The sequence below is a fragment of the Phoca vitulina genome, unplaced genomic scaffold (genome assembly GCF_004348235.1).
Source record: "Phoca vitulina isolate PV1807 unplaced genomic scaffold, GSC_HSeal_1.0 scaffold29, whole genome shotgun sequence".
NCBI classification, from domain to species: domain Eukaryota; kingdom Metazoa; phylum Chordata; class Mammalia; order Carnivora; family Phocidae; genus Phoca; species Phoca vitulina.
The window spans coordinates 9,194,931-9,213,660 of NW_022589732.1; the positions used below are offsets into that span (position 1 = coordinate 9,194,931).

Here is an 18,730-nt window from a genome sequence, read left to right on the forward strand (position 1 = left end):
AATATTCTAAAACAAAACAAAAACAATAAAGACAATCTAAATTTTTGAATACTGTGTCTGTTCTAATTTAACTTCTACACTGTAATTCAAAAAACATGACAGGTAGGAAACACATTAATATCCTTTTGTGATTTTCTGGTAAGAAAACTATAAACTGTGTACAATGTAATTTTGAAGGAACTTAATGCTCAGAATATAATAATCTGGCTTATTTCCTAAGTGACTACTGATATATTAAGACCAAATATGAAAGCCACGGTACAAGTTTATGTTCTAAGAAAAGAATCAGTATCCAGATTTGGCAATCCTTTTGGGGTGATGAAATATTTTGGAGCTACACAGAGGCAGGGTTACACAACACTGTAAATATACTAAATGCTACTGAAGTATTCACTTTACAATGGTAGACGCTTAACAACTGAGCCACCCAGGTGCCCCAAGATGTCAACATTCTTTTAAAATATTCCCAAGAAAAGGGCCAATGAGGGCGTAACTTTGTATTTATTTTGAAAGATGCACATTCTTTTAAAATATTCCCAAGAAAAGGGCCAATGAGGGCGTAACTTTGTATTTATTTTGAAAGATGCAAGACATTTGAATTGATATAGTTAAAAGTAACCTGCTTACCTCTCAGCTTTTTAGCCCTAATATGTGTAAAGTTTTACTCAGAATTTTCTGAGATTTTTTTTTTCCCCTGGAATTATGAGTAACATGTGAAGGGTGAATTGTGTAAGACTGTTGAATCACAGACCTGTACCTCTGAAACAAATAATACATTATATGTTAAAAAAAGAAGAAGAAGAAGAAGAAGAAGAAGAAGATAGGGGGAGGGGAAGAATGAAGGGGGGGGAAATCGAGGGGGGGGACAAACCATGACAGACTATGGACTCCAAGAAACAAACTGAGGGTTCTGGGGGAGGGGGGATGGGTTAGCCTGGTGATGGGTATTTAAAAAAAAAAAGAGAGAAGGGAGAGTAAATGAAGAACCAAGTGGGTGGAGGACACCGATCAAATTAAATGCTTTTGGGAGATTATCATTCAAAGTTACATGCGCGTTGGGTTTATACATAAGAAGTCCAACATTTTAAGTTTTTTCTCTTGTAAAATGTCAGGAGCAAGAATCTTAAAAGGAGGGGCGCCTGGGTGGCTCAGTCGTTAAGCGTCTGCCTTCAGCTCAGGTCATGATCTCAGGGTCTTGGGATCGAGCCCCGCATCAGGCTCCCTGCTCCACGGGAAGCCTGCTTCTCCCTCTCCCACTCCCCCTGCTTGTGTTCCCTCTCTCGCTGTGTCTCTCTCTGTCAAATAAATAAATAAAATCTTTAAAAAATAAAAATAAAATAATAAAAAATAATAAATAAAATTAAAATCAAACAAAAGTACTAGGCTATATAAAACAACTATCTTAAAAAAATAATAAAAAATAATAAAATTAAAATCAAACAAAAGTACTAGGCTACATAAAACAACTATCTAAATGTGCTTAAATTAAAACATGCTTATGAATAAATGCATATTTAGTCATTTAAGTTAAAATCTTGTTTGACTATCTAAATGGGATGTGGTCTTAGGAAAAAAGTGTCATAAAAATCACAAAAATCATAATCCTTACAACCATTGTTGACTTAATCCTCTTGATCAGTAAAAACCTCATGTTACTAATTTCACCCAAACTGAAAAGTCCTTTTTGCATATTGTAAGCACTTCTTATTGACATAAATTTCTAATTAAAAATGCACAATTTTAGGATAAAAAAATGTAACTCTTCATTTCAAAGCTCATCTGTAATAGAATTGCCCTAAATCTTACTATATATTTACTTGAATGAGCCAACAACACAAAAATGGGCAGTTTTGTAATCAAGATAGAGTATAAAATTAGATTAAATGTCTTTGAATGTACTATCTCTCTAACATATTACTTTCTCATTATTTTTTCATTTGTCCATATAACTCTATAAGACCTGAGTATTAAAACTATGCAACATAACTTATCAAGAAAATACTTAAAATTAGGTTAAAGATGACAAATTGAGCACAGCTTTATCTTCTTTTCCTTTCAAGACCCCATTAAAATTGTAGAATTGAGCAAACAAGATAAGCTTCTAAATGATCACAGAGGCAACACACCAAACCTGGAACAGTGTTTATGGGGGAAATGCTTAGAGATAGTAACAGTAATAGGTTCACAGTCCCCAGCTGGCTATTACATAACTAAAAATGTAATCCATTCACTATATAGTATATGTACTTCTTCAAGAAGAAAATATTAAATAATGCAGAAAGAATTGTAATGAGTTACCCATGTACCTATATTACATGTGTTTATTTAAATTTTTAATTAAAAAATAGTAAAGTTCAGTTTTAGAAAAGCTGAGATTAAAAAATAAAGTGGCCTACATAAATTTTCTTTGAAAAACTGCTACTATAATTCCAATTCATAAGATTTGATTTTTCCCAAGAGGGTATGAGGTCAAATCACGATAAATCTATTTAAATGTGTCAAATCTATTTGAATGTGGCATTTCAAATATAATACATCTATAATAGAATTCTGGATTCCTCAATATTCACCCTCCATTCCTAGATCTCCTATCCTCCTATTCCTAGATCATACCCATAGCCACCTCGGTGTCTTTATTCAACATCAAAGAGGCTGTTCTCCACTCAGAGAGGAGCCACGAGGAGGACTTCTGGTGGTATGCATTTCTTTCTATTCCTCAAAACAATTCAATTCTGGCCCCAAAAGTGTACTTGCCACTCAGCAAAATAAGAACTGGACTCACCTTCCTTGGGACATACATCATTAGACACAGCTTCCTTAGAAAAGAGTTTAACAACACCTTTTGTTACCGGAGCATGCTCCCCACAAATACCCCACTACCACCTCCTCTACCACTCCAAGTGTCTTATTCCTTCCTACCATATTTACTTTTCTTCCTGAGAGGCATTCTGGAAAACAGGACTTTCTCCATCCTACTACACTGCCACTGATGTTTTTAGTAACACTTATAAGTAAACATTCTGGGCAGCTCCATGGTGGCCAGAACCTAAATCTGGTTCTGGTCTTTAAGAGATTAAAAATATAAAAGAAGTCACGGCCCAATCCTTCAGGAATTTATAGATTCTCTTTCCATGAAAAGGCTGCACCTGGACCATTCAGAGGGAGACAGATTTTCAGAAAACATTCAACCTCCACCAGAGAATTTATTTGAATGTCTCATAACAACCACACTGAGACTCTTTTTATTATTCCTAGCTTAAACTCTTCCAGGTGCAGGGACTCTTTCAGTTCCTTCTATCCTCTATGTAATACCCACTTACAGACTCAAGACCTTATTAAATAACCCTTTCCCTTTCTCTTTTTTCTGGCCAGCCAATTAAATCAATTAAAAATTCACTTAACCTTTGTTCAAATATTAAATCTACATTTTAATTAATTCAAATTAACTTTCCTATTTTTTTAATATGAAACTAAGAACCACATGAAAATGAAACACCTGACTGTGGACAGTGTGCAGATGGGACTGAAAGATTAACAATCTTATTACACGTTCTAAATCTGGAAGTGAGAGTTGAAGAATCTGTTGTTGGGAATTCAAGTCAAATATATAAAAAATTACTGAGTACTTATCCAGGACAAGATTCCAGTAAGGACAAATACAAAGAAAAAAAAAAATGACTCAAAAACTTATCTCCTGCAAAAGTGAACAATCTAGCAGAAGAAAATAATATGAGGGATTTTACCTATTACATTAAAGGATCATTAACATGAGAGTTAAATAATTCATCAAAACAATAAAAATATTATTTCTTGCCTATTGTCAAAGACTTAAAAGAATAAGAGTGTGGGCATAAGAAAGTCAAGAGTACAGAGATACAAATACTAAGACACTTTTGGTATAAATGCAAATTGGGAAAACATCTCTCAAGCGCAACTTGGCAACACATACCAAATCGTGAACAGACCAAATACCAGCAAAGAAACTGAATCAGTAATCAAAACACTCCCAACAAACAAAGGCCAGGACCAGATGGCATCACGGACGAATTCTACCAAACATTTAAGGAAGAGTTAATACCTATTCTTCTCAAACTACTCTAAAATATAAAAAATGATGGAAAACTTCCAAATTCATTCTATGAAGCCAGCATTATCCTCATACCAAAACCAGAAAAGACACTACAAAAAAAGAGAACTACAGGCCAATATCTCTGATGAACGTGGATGTAAAAATCCTCAACAGAATATTAGCAAACCAAATTCAACAATACATTGAAAAAATCATTCACTACGATGAAATGGAATTTATTCCTGAGTTACAAAGGTGGTTCAATATTTGCAAATCAATCAACATGATACATCGCATCAATAAAGGAAAGAATAAGAACCATATGATCATTTCGATCGATGCAGAAAAGCATTTAACAAAGTACAACATCCATTCATGACAAAAACTCTCAACAAGGTATCTTTGGAGGGAACATACCTCAACATAACAAAAGCCATCTATGAAAAACCCACAGCTAACATCATCCTCAATGGGGAAAAACTGAGAGCCTGTCCCCTAAAATCAGGAAAAAAACAAGGATGTCCACTCTCAGCACTTTTATTCAACATAACACTGGAAGTCCTAGCCACAGCAGTCAGACAAGAAAAAGAAATAAAAGGCATCCAGATCGGTAAGGAAGAAGCAAAACTTTCACTATTAGCAGATAACGTGATGCTATATATAGAAAACCTGAAAGACTCCACCAAAAAACTGCTAGAACTGATAAACAAATTCAGTAAAGTTGCAATATACAAAATAAACATACAGAAATCTGTTGCATTTCTATACACCAATAATGAAGAAGCAGAAAGAAAAATCAAGAAAACAAACCCATTTACAATTGAACCCAAAACCATAAGATACCTAGGAATAAATCTTACCAAAGACCTATACTCTGAAAACTATAAAACACTGATGAGGGGAGGGGGGAAAGATGGCAGAGGAGTAGGGGACCCTATTTCAACTGGTCCCCGGAACTGAGCTGGATATCTACCAGACCACTCTGAGCACCCATGAAACCAGCCTGAGATGTAAGAAGATCTGGATCTCTACAAACAGAATATCGCAGGCGGTTGGTTTTGAGGTACGAAGCGGGGAACCGTGATTCTGGGGGCAGATATCGGAGGATAAACGGCAGCAGGAGGGTGCCTGGCCGTGGGGATCCTACACCGCCGGTGAGCGACAGGCTCACCCGCTGCGGACAGGGCACAGACTCGCAGACCCGTAGCGTAGGGGAAGAACTTTACGGCAGCCCCCAGGGGTGGAAAACCAGACCGGAGGGGTCGCGCGCACGCGAACCGCAAGCCCCCCGGACAGAAACCGGAGCGACGGTCGCGTGCACGCGAACTGCAGCCTCCGGGAGGGAAACCCAGAGCACCGGGGTCGCGCCGGTGAACTGCAACCCCCGGGAGTGGAAACCCCAAGGGGCAGAGTCGCGCATGCACGAATTGGGAGCGGCTGGCGGTTTTAGAAGCACAAAGGGCAGAGACGTGCCCTGACCTGCAGGCAGGACTGGGAGCGCTGCGGAGGGGCGCACAACCCAGGACACTGCAGTTTATAGCAGCACGGACAGAAACGGAGACAGTGTGGCCTGGAGAGCTCACTGAAGAACAGACTGCGGTCTCTCTGCTCTGAGGCAGAGGGTTGGAAACGGTCTCTTCTGCTCTGACTCGCGGAAGAGACGCGGAAAGCCGCCAGGGAAAGGCGCCAGAGAACAAAAGCCCCAAAGACTGATTCCCACTGAGCCCAACCCCCGCCACAGGGGCGCAGGGCAACTCCGCCCAAACAGGGTTGCCTGAGTAACAGCGCGGCAGGCCCCTCCCCCAGAAGACAGGCTGGGAAAACAAGAGGCCAGCAACCCTAAGGTCCCAAGAAAACAGGTGCATCTTGCTTGGGTTCTGGTCAATAATTTCGACTCTATACATTCCCTCAAACACCCATCAACAGAATGACTAGGAGGGGGAGCCCCCAAAACAGAAAAGATTCAGAGATTATGACTTATGCTGCAGATTTACAAATGGATGCAGATATAACCAAGATGTCAGAGATGGAATTCAGGCTAGCAATTGTGAAGACAATGGCTAGAATGGAGAAATCAATTAATGGCAACATAGAGTCTCTGGGGGAGAAATAAAAGGTGAATTGGCAGAACTTAAAAATGCTATCAATGAGATCCAATCCAATCTAGATAATCTAACAGCTAGGGTAACTGGGACAGAAGAGAGAATAAGCAATCTGGAAGACAGTATAATAGATAAAAAGGGAAAAGAGGAGGCCAGGAAAACACAACTCAGAATCCATGAAAATAGAATCAAAGAAATAAGTGACACCAAGAGGCGCTCCAATGTCAGAATAATTGGAATCCCGGAGGGAGTGGAGAGAGAGAGAGGGCTAGAAGATGTATTTGAGCAAATCGTAGCTGAGAACTTCCCTAATCTGGGGAATGAAACAAACATTCGAGTCCTAGAGGCAGAGAGGACCCCTCCTAAGATCAAGGAAAACAGGCCAACACCCCGGCATGTAATAGTAAAACTTGCAAATCTTAGAACCAAGGAAACCATCTTAAGGGCAGTCAGGGGGAAGAGATTCCTTACGTACAGAGGGAGGAACATCAGAATAACGTCAGACCTATCCACAGAGACCTGGCAAGCCAGAAAGGCCTGGCAAGACATATTCAGGGTACTAAATGAGAAGAACATGCAGCCAAGAATACTTTATCCAGCAAGGCTTTCATTTAGAATGGATGGAGAGATGCAGAGCTTCCATGACCAGCAGAAGTTGAAAGAATATGTGACCACTAAGCCGGCCCTGCAAGAAATATTAAGGGGGGTTCTATAAAAGGAGAAAGACCCCAAGAGTGATCTACAACAGAAATTTACAGGGACAATCTATAAAAACAACGTCTTCACAGGCAACATGATGACAATTAATTCATATCTTTCAATAATCACTCTCAACGTGAATGGCCTAAACGCTCCCATAAAACGGCACAGGGTTGCAGATTGGATAAAAAGACAGGACCCATCCATATGCTGTCTACAAGAGACTCATTTTGAACCTAAAGATACATCCAGACTGAAAGTGAAGGGATGGAGATCTATCTTCCATGCCAGTGGACCTCAAAAGAAAGCTGGGGTAGCAATTCTTATATCAGACAAATTAGATTTTAAACTAAAGTCTGTAATAAGAGACACAGAAGGACACTATATCATTCTTAAAGGGTCTATCCAACAAGAAGATCTAAAAATTGAAATATCTATGCCCCCAACATGGGAGCAGCCATCTACATAAGCCAACTGTTAACCAAAATAAAGAGTCATATTGATAACAATACGTTAATTGTAGGAGACCTCAATACTCCACTCTGAGCAATGGACAGATCATCTAAGCAGAAATTCAACAAGGAAACAAGAGCTTTGAATGATACATTGGACCAGATGGACCTCATAGATATTTACAGAACATTCCACCCTAAAACAACAGAATACTCATTCTTCTCGAGTGCACATGGAACTTTCTCCAGAATAGACCATATACTGGGTCACAAATCAGGTCTCAACCGATACCAAAAGATTGAGATTATTCCCTGCATATTCTCAGACCACAATGCTCTAAAACTGGAACTCAATCACAAAAAAAAATTTGGCAGAAATTCAAACACTTGGAAGCTAAAGACCACTCTGCTCAAGAATGTTTGGGTCAACCAAGAAATCAAAGAAGAACTTAAACAATTCATGGAAATCAATGAGAACGAAAACACATCGGTCCAAAACCTATGGGATACTGCAAAGGCGGTCCTAAGGGGGAAATACATAGCCATCCAAGCCTCACTCAAAAAAATAGAAAAATCCCGAATTCACCAACTAACTCTACACCTTAAAGAATTAGAGAAAAAGCAACAAACGATGCCTAAGCCACGCATTAGAAGAGAAATAATTAAAATTAGAGCAGAAATCAATGAATTAGAAACCAGAAACACAGTAGATCAGATCAACGAAACTAGAAGTTGGTTCTTTGAAAGAATTAATAAGATTGATAAACCACTGGCCAGACTTATCCAAAAGAAGAGAGAAAGGACCCAAATTAATAAAATTATGAATGAAAGGGGAGATATCACGACTAACACCAAGGAAATAGAAACAATTATTAGAAATTATTATCAACAACTATATGCCAATAAACTGAGCAATCTGGATGAAATGGAGGCCTTCCTGGAAACCTATAAGCTGCCAAGACTGAAACAGGAAGAAATTGACAACCTGAATAGGCCAATAACCAGTAACGAGATTGAAGCAGTGATCAAAAACCTCCCAAAAAACAAGAGTCCAGGGCCTGATGGATTCCCTGGGGAATTCTACCAAACATTCAAAGAAGAAATAATACCTATTCTACTGAAGCTGTTTCAAAAAATAGAAACAGAAGGAAAACTTCCAAACTCATTCTATGAGGCCAGCATTACCTTAATCCCCAAACCAGGCAAAGACCCCATCAAAAAGGAGAATTTCAGACTGATATCCCTGATGAATATGGATTCCAAAATCCTCCACAAAATCCTAGCTAATAGGATCCAACAATACATTAAAAGGATCATCCACCATGACCAAGTGGGATTTATCCCTGGGATGCAAGGGTGGTTCAACATTTGCAAATCAATCAATGTGATAGAACACATTAATAAGAGGAGGGAGAAGAACCATATGGTCCTCTCAATTGATGCAGAAAAGGCATTTGACAAAATACAACATCCTTTCCTGATTAAAACTCTCCAGAGTATAGGGATAGAGGGAACATTCCTCAAGCTCATAAAATCCATCTATGAAAAACCCACAGCGAATATCATCCTCAATGGGGAAAAGCTGAGAGCCTTTCCCTTAAGATCAGGAACACATCAAGGGTGCCCACTCTCATCACTGTTGTTCAACGTACTACTAGAAGTCCTAGCAACAGCAATCAGACAACAAAAAGAAATAAAAGGTATTCAAATTGGCAAAGAAGAAGTCAAACTCTCTCTTTTCACAGATGACATGATACTTTATGTGGAAAAACCAAAAGACTCCACCCCCAAATTACTAGAACTCATCCAGCAATTCAGTAATGTGGCAGGATACAAAATCAATGCACAGAAATCAGTTGCTTTCTTATACACTAACAACGCAACTGTAGAAAGAGAAATTAGAGAAATGATTCCATTTACAATAGCACCAAAAACCATAAGATACCTCGGAATAAACCTAACCAAAGAGGTAAAGGATCTATACTCTAGGAACTACAAAACACTCATGAAAGAAATTGAAGAAGACACAAAAAGATGGAAAAACATTCGATGCTCATGGGTCGGAAGAATAAACATTGTTAAAATGTCTATGCTACCCAGAGCAATCTATACCTTCAATGCCATCCCGATCAAAATTCCAATGACATTTTTCAAAGTGCTGGAACAAACAATCCTAAAATTTGTATGGAATCAGAAAAGACCCCGAATCGCCAAGGAGATGTTGAAAAAGAAAAACAAAGCTGGGGGCATCACGTTGCCCGATTTCAAGCTATATTACAAAGCAGTGATCACCAAGACAGCATGGTACTGGCACAAAAGTAGACATACAGACCAATGGAACAGAATAGAGAACCCAGATATGGACCCTCAACTCTATGGTCAACTAATCTTTGACAAAGCAGGAAAAAAACATGCAATGGAAAAAAGACAGTCTCTTCAATAAATGGTGCTGGGAAAATTGGACAGCCACATGCAGAAGAATGAAACTCGACCATTCTCTAACACTATTCACAAAGATAAACTCAAAGTGGATGAAAGACCTCAATGTGAGACAGGAATCCATCAAAATCCTAGAGGAGAACATAGGCAGTAACTTCTTTGACATCGCCCACGGCAACTTCTTTCAAGATACATCTCCAAAAGCTAGTGAAACAAAAGCAAAAATGAACTTTTGGGACTTCATCAAGATAAAAAGCTTCTGCACAGCAAAGGAAACAGTCAACAAAACAAAGAGGCAACCCACAGAATGGGAGAAGATATTTGCAAATGACACTACAGATAAAGGGCTGGTATCCAAAATCTATAAAGAACTTTTCAAACTCAACACCCAAAAAACAAATAATCAAGTCAAAAAGTGGGCAGAAGAGATGAACAGACACTTCTCTGAAGAAGGCATACAAATGGCTAACAGACACATGAAAAAATGTTCATCATCATTAGCCATCAGGGAAATCCAAATCAAAACCACAGTGAGATACCACCTTACACCAGTTAGAATGGCAAAAATGGACAGGGAAAGAAACAACAAATGTTGGAGAGGTTGTGGAGAAAGGGGAACCCTCTTACACTGTTGGTGGGAATGCAAGTTGGTACAGCCACTTTGGAAAACAGTGTGGAGGTTCCTCAAAAATTTAAAAATAGAGCTACCCTATGACCCAGCAATTGCACTTCTGGGTATTTACCCCAAAGACACAGATGTAGTGAAAAGAAGGGCCATATGCACCCCAGTGTTCATAGCAGCAATGTCCGCAATAGCCAAACTGTGGAAAGAGCCGAGATGCCCTTCAACAGATGAATGGATAAAGAAGATGTGGTCCATATATACAATGGAATATTACTCAGCCATCAGAAAAGATGAATACCCAACTTATACATCAACATGGATGGGACTGGAGGAGATTATGCTAAGTGAAATAAGTCAAGCAGAGAAAGTCAATTATCATATGGTTTCACTTATTTGTGGAACATAAGGAATAACATGGAGGACATTAGGAGAAGGAAGGGAAAAATGGGCGGGGGGAATTGGAGGGAGAGATGAACCATGAGAGACTATGGACCTGAGAAACAAACAGGGTTTTAGAGGGGAGGGGGAGGGGGGATTGGTTAGCCCGGTGATGGGTATTAAGGAGGGCACGTACTGCATGGAGCACTGGGTGTTATACGAAAACAATGGATCGTGGATCACTACATCAAAAACTAATGATGTATTGTATGGTGACTAACATAACATAATAAAATTAAAAACTACAAAAAAAAATAAAAATAAAAGAACTAAACCGTCAAAAAAAAAAAAAAACACTGATGAGAGAAATTGAGGACAACACAAAGAAATGGAAAGACATTCCATGTTCATGGATTGGAAGAACAAATATCACATCACATTGCATCACAATTCCAGACTTCAAGTTATATTACAAAGGTGCAGTGATCAAAACAGTATGGTACTGGCACAAAAACAGACACATAAATCAATAGAACAGAACAGAAAATCCAGAAATAAACCCACAATTAAATGGTCAATTAATCTTCAACAAAGCAGGAAAGACTATCCAATGGGAAAAAGATAGTCTCTTCAACAAATGGTGTTGGAAAAACCAGACAGCTACATGCAAAAGAATGAAACTGGACCACTTTCTTATACCAAACACAAAATAAACTCAAAATGGATTAAAGACCTAAATGTGAGACCTGAAACCATAAAAATCATAGAAGAGAGCAGAGGCAGTAGTTCTCTGACATTGGGCATAGCAACTTTTTTCTAGATAGGTTCCCTGAGGCAAGGGAAACAAAAGCAAAATAAACTATTGGGACTACATCAAAATAAAAAGCTTCTGCAGAGCAAAGGAAACAATCAACAAAACTGAAAGGCAACCTATGGAATGGGAGAAGATATTTACAAATGACATATCTGATAAAGAGTTAGTATCCAGAGGTGCCTGAGTGGCTCAGTTGTTAAGCGTCTGCCTTCGGCTCAGGTCATGATCCCAGGGTCCTGGGATCAAGCCCCACATCAGGCTCCCAGCTCAGCAGGAAGCCTACTTCCCCCTCTCCCACTCTCCCTGCTTGTGTTCCTGTTCTTGTTATCTCTCTCTGTGTCAAATAAACAAAATCTTTAAAAAAAAGAGTTAGTATCCAACCTTTATATACTTATAAAGAACTTATAAAACCAAATATATATACTTATATATTTGGTTATATATTTAGTTAGTATCCAGCCTTTATATATTTGTAAAGAACTTATAAAACCAAATACCCAAAAAACAAATAATCCAATTAGAAATGGGCAGGAGACATAAACAGACATTTCTCCAAAGAAGACATCCAGCATTCTCCAAAGAAGACATCCAGATGGCCAACAGACACGTGAAAAGTGATGCTCATCATTGCTTATCATCAGGGAAAGGCAAATCAAAACTACAATGAGATATGACCTCACACCTGTCAGAATAGCTAAAATCAAAGGCACAAGAAACAACAGGTGTTGCCAAGGATGTGGAGAAAAAGAAATCCTCTTACACTGTTGGTGGGAATGCAAACTGGGGCAGCTACTCTGGAAAACAGTGGAGATTCCTCAAAATGTTTAAAATAGACCTACCCTACAATCCAGCAATCACACTACTGGTATTTACCCAAAGAATATAAAAACACTCATTCAAATGGATACATGCACCTCTATGTTAGTAGCAGCATTATTTACAAGAGCCAAATTACAGAAGCAGCCCAAGTGTCCATCAATTGATGAATGAATAAAGAAGATGTGGTGTATATATATATATATTTTTTTTAAAGATTTTATTTATTTATTTGAGAGAGAGAGAGAGAGAATGAGAGAGAGAACACGAGAGGGGGGGAGGGTCAGAGGGAGAAGCAGGTTCCCCGCTGAGCAGGGAGCCCGATGCGGGGCTCGATCCTGGGACTCGAGGATCATGACCTGAGCCGAAGGCAGTCGCTTAAGCACCTGAGCCACTCAGGCGCCCCTATATATATTTTTTAAAACACTTATTTGAGAAAGAGCACACGCTCATGTGTGATAGTGCACGGGGGGAGGGGGAAAGGAAGAGAGAGAATCCCAAGCAGACTCCACACTGAGCATGGAGCCCAACACACAGCTCGATCCCATGACCTGAGCTGAAATCAACAGATACTCAACTGACTGAGCCACCCAGGTGCCCCAAGAAGATGTGGTACATAAATACAATGGAATGTTATTCAGCCATAAAAAAATGAAATCTTGCCATTTTTAATGACATGGATGGGGCTAGAGAGTATTATGCTAAAGGAAATAAGTCAGTCATAGAAAAACAAATACCATATGATTTCACTCATATCTGTAATTTAAGAAACAAAACAAATAAGCAAAGGGGGGAAACAGAGAGAGAGAGAGAGAGAGAAACCAAGAAATAGACTCTTAACTAGAGAGAACAAACTGACGGTTACCAGAGGGAAACTGGGTGGCGGATGGGTATAATAGTTGATGCGTATTAAGGAGTGCCCTTGTCATGATGAGCACTGGGTGATTAAAATAAAAACTTAAAAAAAAATGATTAATGTGGGGTGCCTGGGTGGCTCAGTCGTTAAGCATCTGCCTTCAGCTCAGGTCATGATCCCAGGGTCCTGGGATCGAGCCTGACATCAGGCTCCCTGCTCGGCAGGAAGCCTGCTTCTCCCTCTCCCACTCCCCCTGCTTGTGTTCCCTCTCTCGCTGTGTGTCTCTCTCTCTCTGTCAAATAAAATCTTTTTAAAAAATTAAAAATTAAATTAAATTTAAAAATGATTAATGTATCAAATTTATTGCATAAAGTATAAAATAATTTTTTAAAATCTTGATGCCACCAATAAAGTTCTATTCTAATAAAAAAAAGAAAAAGAAAAGAAGATTCGTTTGTCTTAATTCTATTTCTTAATTCTTAATTGGCATGGCATTATGGGACCAATTAGGTAGGAAAATCCTATAAATAAGTTGCTCTAGTGCTGAGTAGGATATATCTCCAGTCTTCCTCAAACATATATGTTTAATATAATTCCATCACTTTTCATGATGCCTGTAACTTACCAGCTAAACCTTCATTAGGGTTTTGTTGCCAACAACTTAGTAAATTTTTTGGCCAACTTGAACTAAGTTCTCCTACATATGTTGTCTAAAATGGATAGCTACAGTAATTCTGTAATCAGTACAGAATTAAATTTAAGAACCTTGAATGGTGGCTAAGCCTCTAAAATTCTGCAGTTGTTGTCAACTCTATTTCTTTCAAATGAGGTACAAAAGCACATAAGGCAGCTAAGGTAAAATTTCCAGACTCTGATCAGCTCTCATTGATTACTATGTATGGGTTTTGTGTGCGATGTCCATAAAAATACAACTGTGTAACAGAAAGAACAGGGACTTAGAGAGGATCTGATTGGCCCAGCTTGAGTTACATGGTAGGCAGGATTCTAAGATGGTTCCCAAGAAACCTGCCCCAGTTATATGTACAGACCATATATAATCCCCCTTACTTGAGCTGGATTTGTGAACATGATGCAATAGTCACTTCTGCAATTACATTATATTACATAAAACTCCACTGTAGTAAACTAGAGAGTAACTCTTCTGGTGGCCTTAAAGAACCAACCTACAACCAACTACCATGTTGTTGAGAGGGCCACATGACAAGATACAACCTCTAGCAGCTGAGAGTGATCCTCCACTGACAGGCAACAAGTCCTACAACCACAGGAGCTGAATTCTGCCAACAACTAGTGATCTTGGAAGAGGACCCCAAGTCTTAGATAAGATCAAAGTCCCAGTCACCGCCTTGAGATCTGGTCAGACCCTGAGGAGAGGACCCAGCCAACCCACAACCACACCCATGACCATATTCCTGACACACAGAAACTGTGAGATAATAAATTCATGTTGTTTTAAGTCACTAAACTTGTTGTAATTTGTTATGCAGCAACAAAAAAACAATATAAGTCACATGCCTACCCCTTGACCAGAAGACAGTGGTATACCTTGATTAACAGCTGAAGTAAGGCTGCATCCAATGGAGGAGGAGTGGTCCTCTTTAAGCACAACTGAAGTGTCACCATTAGTTCAAAGGATGGATACTGGAATAAAAAAAATTTAAAAACTCACCAGCCACAATATATTCAGTATCTGACATCTCATAGGCCTTCAAATTTCAACTCAGAACTCTCCCCTACTCAGTAAACTCCGTCTACTGCCATATACACACTTCCTGATCTACACGCCACTGGACCAGAGACTAACAAAGAATACATGAAGGCATCAAAATCTAGTAAGAACAGGGGTGCCTGGGTGGCTCAGTCGGTTAAGCGGCTGCCTTCGGCTCAGGTCATGATCCTGGGGTCCTGGGATAGAGCCCCGCATCCGGCTCCCTGCTCTCCGCTGAGCCTGCTTCTCCCTCTCCCTCTGCCTGCCACTCTGCCTATTTGTGCTCTCTATCTATCTGTCAAATAAATAAATAAAATCTTAAAAAAAAAAAATCTAGTAAGAACACTGGGCTAACATAACAAATTATAGTCTTGGGGTGCCTGGGTGGCTCAGTCGTTAAGCGTCTCCCTCGGCTCAGGTCATGATCCCAGGGTCCTGGAATCGAGCCCCTCCTGCCTGCTTCTCTCTCTCCCACTCCCCCCTGCTTGTGTTCCTGCTCTCACTATCTCTCTCTCTCTGTCAAACAAATAAATAAAATCTTTAAAAAAAAACAAATCACAGTCTTGAATCTTCCACTAATTAGCTACATGACCTTGGGCAAGCCATTCATGGGCCACAGTTTCCTGTCTGTAAAAAAAAGGGATTAGACTAGCTTTAATGTGTCTTCCAACATTAAAACTATGATTTTTTTAATTCAAAAAACAAAACCCCCAAAATAATTCAAAATAAATTTTGATTGCTGTAAAAAGAACCCATCTGCTCCTAAACACATGGCCCATCCCCCTCAATATTCTGCCTCTGAAAGTGGCATCAAGAAAGGTTTTTAAGGGTGCCTGGGTGGCTCAGTCAGTTAAGCATCTGCTTTCGGCTCAGGTCAGGATCCCAGAAGCAGGGAGCCTGCTTCTCCCTCTGCTGCTCCCCCTGCTTGTGCTCTCTCTCTCAAATAAATAAATAAAATATCTTTAAAAAAAAAAAAAAAAGATTTTTAGAGAAAGCCACAGATATTTGCCTTCCACACCAAATTAGCTTGATAAAAACTACCACATAAAAGAATCTGGGGTTAGTACAAAGGAGGAGGCAATCAGAATCACCAGGGGACCTTTACAGAGTTTTAAAAATGTCCATGGTTGAAAATCAATGTTTTATGATGTTACTGTCATGAATCATAATACATTTATGTTATAATTATGTTGGAAACATGTATTTTGCTTCTTTTCCCTTAGCTGCCACTCATTGCATTAAATGGCAATGCTAAAAACTAAGGTTGCATCTGAAAGAATTCATTTGTAAATTCACACTTTTTGAAAACCTATAATAATTTTGATCTCTTGGCTCATTTTCGTAATATGATAAATCAGGAAAAAGGCAATTTCATTTTCTGAAAAGCCTACATTAACTCAAATAAGCTGAAAATAAAACATTAATGTAGTTATTTCACTTCTGAAATTTTGCAAAGAAATTTTAATCACATTTGTTCTCACCAAATACACGTTAACTTTGTAATAGATTCTTTTCCTTTGCAGTCTTCCCTCTCCCTCAAAATTAAATCAAAAAATGAGCACAAAACCTTCTGGATAGATTTTTTGGTTAAACTATTTTCACCATTATCAATTCCCATTACTGTCAAGCTTTTAAGCAAGTGAGGAGAATTCCTAAGAGGGGAAGGGAAAGTTAAGAGAAAGAGCTTTCAGTAAATATTACCATTTAACTGCATTTAACTTTAAAAAGACTTCCAAATCAAGGTACGACTAATGAAGTAAGATTAAATGATAGGTTATCTCACAGCACATGTAGAATATTAAGAACAAGAATAAAGGACAGAAATTTATTTCTTCTTAGATAGTCTCTATTGGAAAAGTGCCAAATAAAGTTCACATATATGATAAAATTTATGCCTGGGATTGTCGGGAATAACTTTGGTCCCATGTAGTATTCAGACAGAAACTGGGACCATTCCTGCAGCTTTGCCAAATTAAAAACAAAGATAAAAATTATAAAAACAATTTCAAACCAGATAAAAATTCTTAAAATTCTTAAGGATTTTGTTCCCCTTCTTTAATTAAATCGGTTTAGACACAGCACCATAATTTAGTTAAAAGAAAATGGTACCGAAAAGTCTCAAGAAAATTCACACATAAAGTGAGGTCACTCAACATCCGGGTTTCCAAAAGACAAGGATTTGCCTTCCTGAGATAGATGGTGAAGCTTCCTTCCAGGAACACTTTTAGAATTTTAAATTTAAAAAAGAAATTTAGAAATTTAATAAAAGGTTGCCTTTGTTGTTGTTGTTGTTACCAAATCGTGCATCAACAGATAGCACCGGCTGCTGGGCGCAGCGGCGGGGAGGGGGGGGGGGGCGCCGCCTCCACGTGCGAGGGTAAGAGGCTGCGCGTGCACCCAGGAGTCGGCAGCGCCAAGCCACGGCCGGTCCCGGGCCTCTGTTCCCTGAGGTAGGCGGCAGAGTACCGACCGACCTACCCGGTTCTGAGAGCTTTAACAAAGTAACTCAAAAAGTAAAAAAAAAAAGGACCCAGCGCTGAAGGGAGGAAATTAATGATACTTAAAGGTAGAAAGCAGACCTAATGCGCAGAACTTGGTTCTCAAACCACGTCCAATGCTCAACACTTGAGAGAGCAGAGACCACACTTGGGGCCCGATTTCTTCCAGCAGGGACCCTTGGGGGAAGAATGAGAGAGGACTGCTTGAGCAGAAGCTCGGGGCAGGCGAGGCTACAGACGGCGACCCGACTCCTCACGCCTCCCTCCATTATGCACAAAGAGGAGGGCTCAGCAAGACGCGGTCAACGCGGGAACGCAGCCGAAGACGCACACTCCCGCAGAAATGCGGAAATTTCCCAGAGCGCAGGCCTGCAGCACTAAATGAGATAGGTCTTTGTTTCACAGCTATCTCGATTACCTAATGAGGAAGTGGGAGGGCAAAAACATGGTCAGCGACCAGAAGCCAAGCAACTTTGTGATTTTCGGAGCTCAGCGAAGGGAAGGGTTTCCCAGACCTTCTGCTTAAGGGAGTTTACTTAAACTACTTAAGGGGGTTTCTCTTATTTCTCCGTTTCCACGATACAGTTCACACAATTTGAGCGGTCAACTTCTGACGCTTTCTGAACCGAGCTGGGAAGGTTGTAGGCTCCGCCTTTTAGTGGGTATAGCGCGCGTGCGCGCAGTTATTGCACTAAAGCGTCTCCGCGTTCGTCTCGCCTCCGTGGCAGCGATGGCCGAGTGGTTAAGGCGTTGGACTTGAAATCCAATGGGGTCTCCCCGCGCAGGTTCGAACCCTGCTCGCTGCGGAAGCAGGTGGCTTCACTTTTCCTCTTCTAATATATGCCATTACATGAGAATCGTTAACTCTAACTGCTGCATTTCCCTTACTAGTAGCCACAATGGCTCTCCTACAGAGAAGTTTAATGTGTTAAAGAAAAACCAATAAATGTCAGCGCTGCAAATGTAACTATGTTTACGCTAAAGGGAAAAATCGTCCTTTGTCCTTACCGGCAAGGTAGCAGTTTTAGAATCTTGTTCCACGATGTGAAGAAAAGTTTGCAAAATAAAAATAAGGTAAATATTGGCGCAAGTTTTTGGGCTATCACAGCCCAAACAAGCTATCATATTAAAACTGATGGTGGGTGGAGGGATGGGTTAAATAGGTGATGAGCACAGTACACCTGAAACTGGTATAACTCTGTATGTTGACTATACTGGAATTAAAAAACTTAAAAAAAAAAAAAACTGATGGC

At 39.6% G+C, this 18,730-nt stretch overlaps 1 protein-coding gene and 1 non-coding gene across 2 annotated transcripts in view; one reads left to right on the plus strand and one right to left on the minus strand.

The window, feature by feature from the left end:
• CTNNA3 (catenin alpha 3) overlaps nucleotides 1-17,727 on the minus strand; it is a 1,817,935-nt gene extending 1,800,208 nt beyond the window's left edge. Inside the window, exon 1 of the mRNA XM_032423981.1 lies at nucleotides 17,559-17,727. The gene's annotated coding sequence lies outside the window, so the exon portion shown is untranslated. The remainder of the gene's footprint in view (nucleotides 1-17,558) is intronic.
• Nucleotides 17,728-18,201: 474 nt separating this feature from the next.
• TRNAS-UGA lies at nucleotides 18,202-18,283 on the plus strand. The gene has a single exon. It is a non-coding gene; the product is annotated as a tRNA-Ser (tRNA).
• Nucleotides 18,284-18,730: the final 447 nt, after the last annotated feature.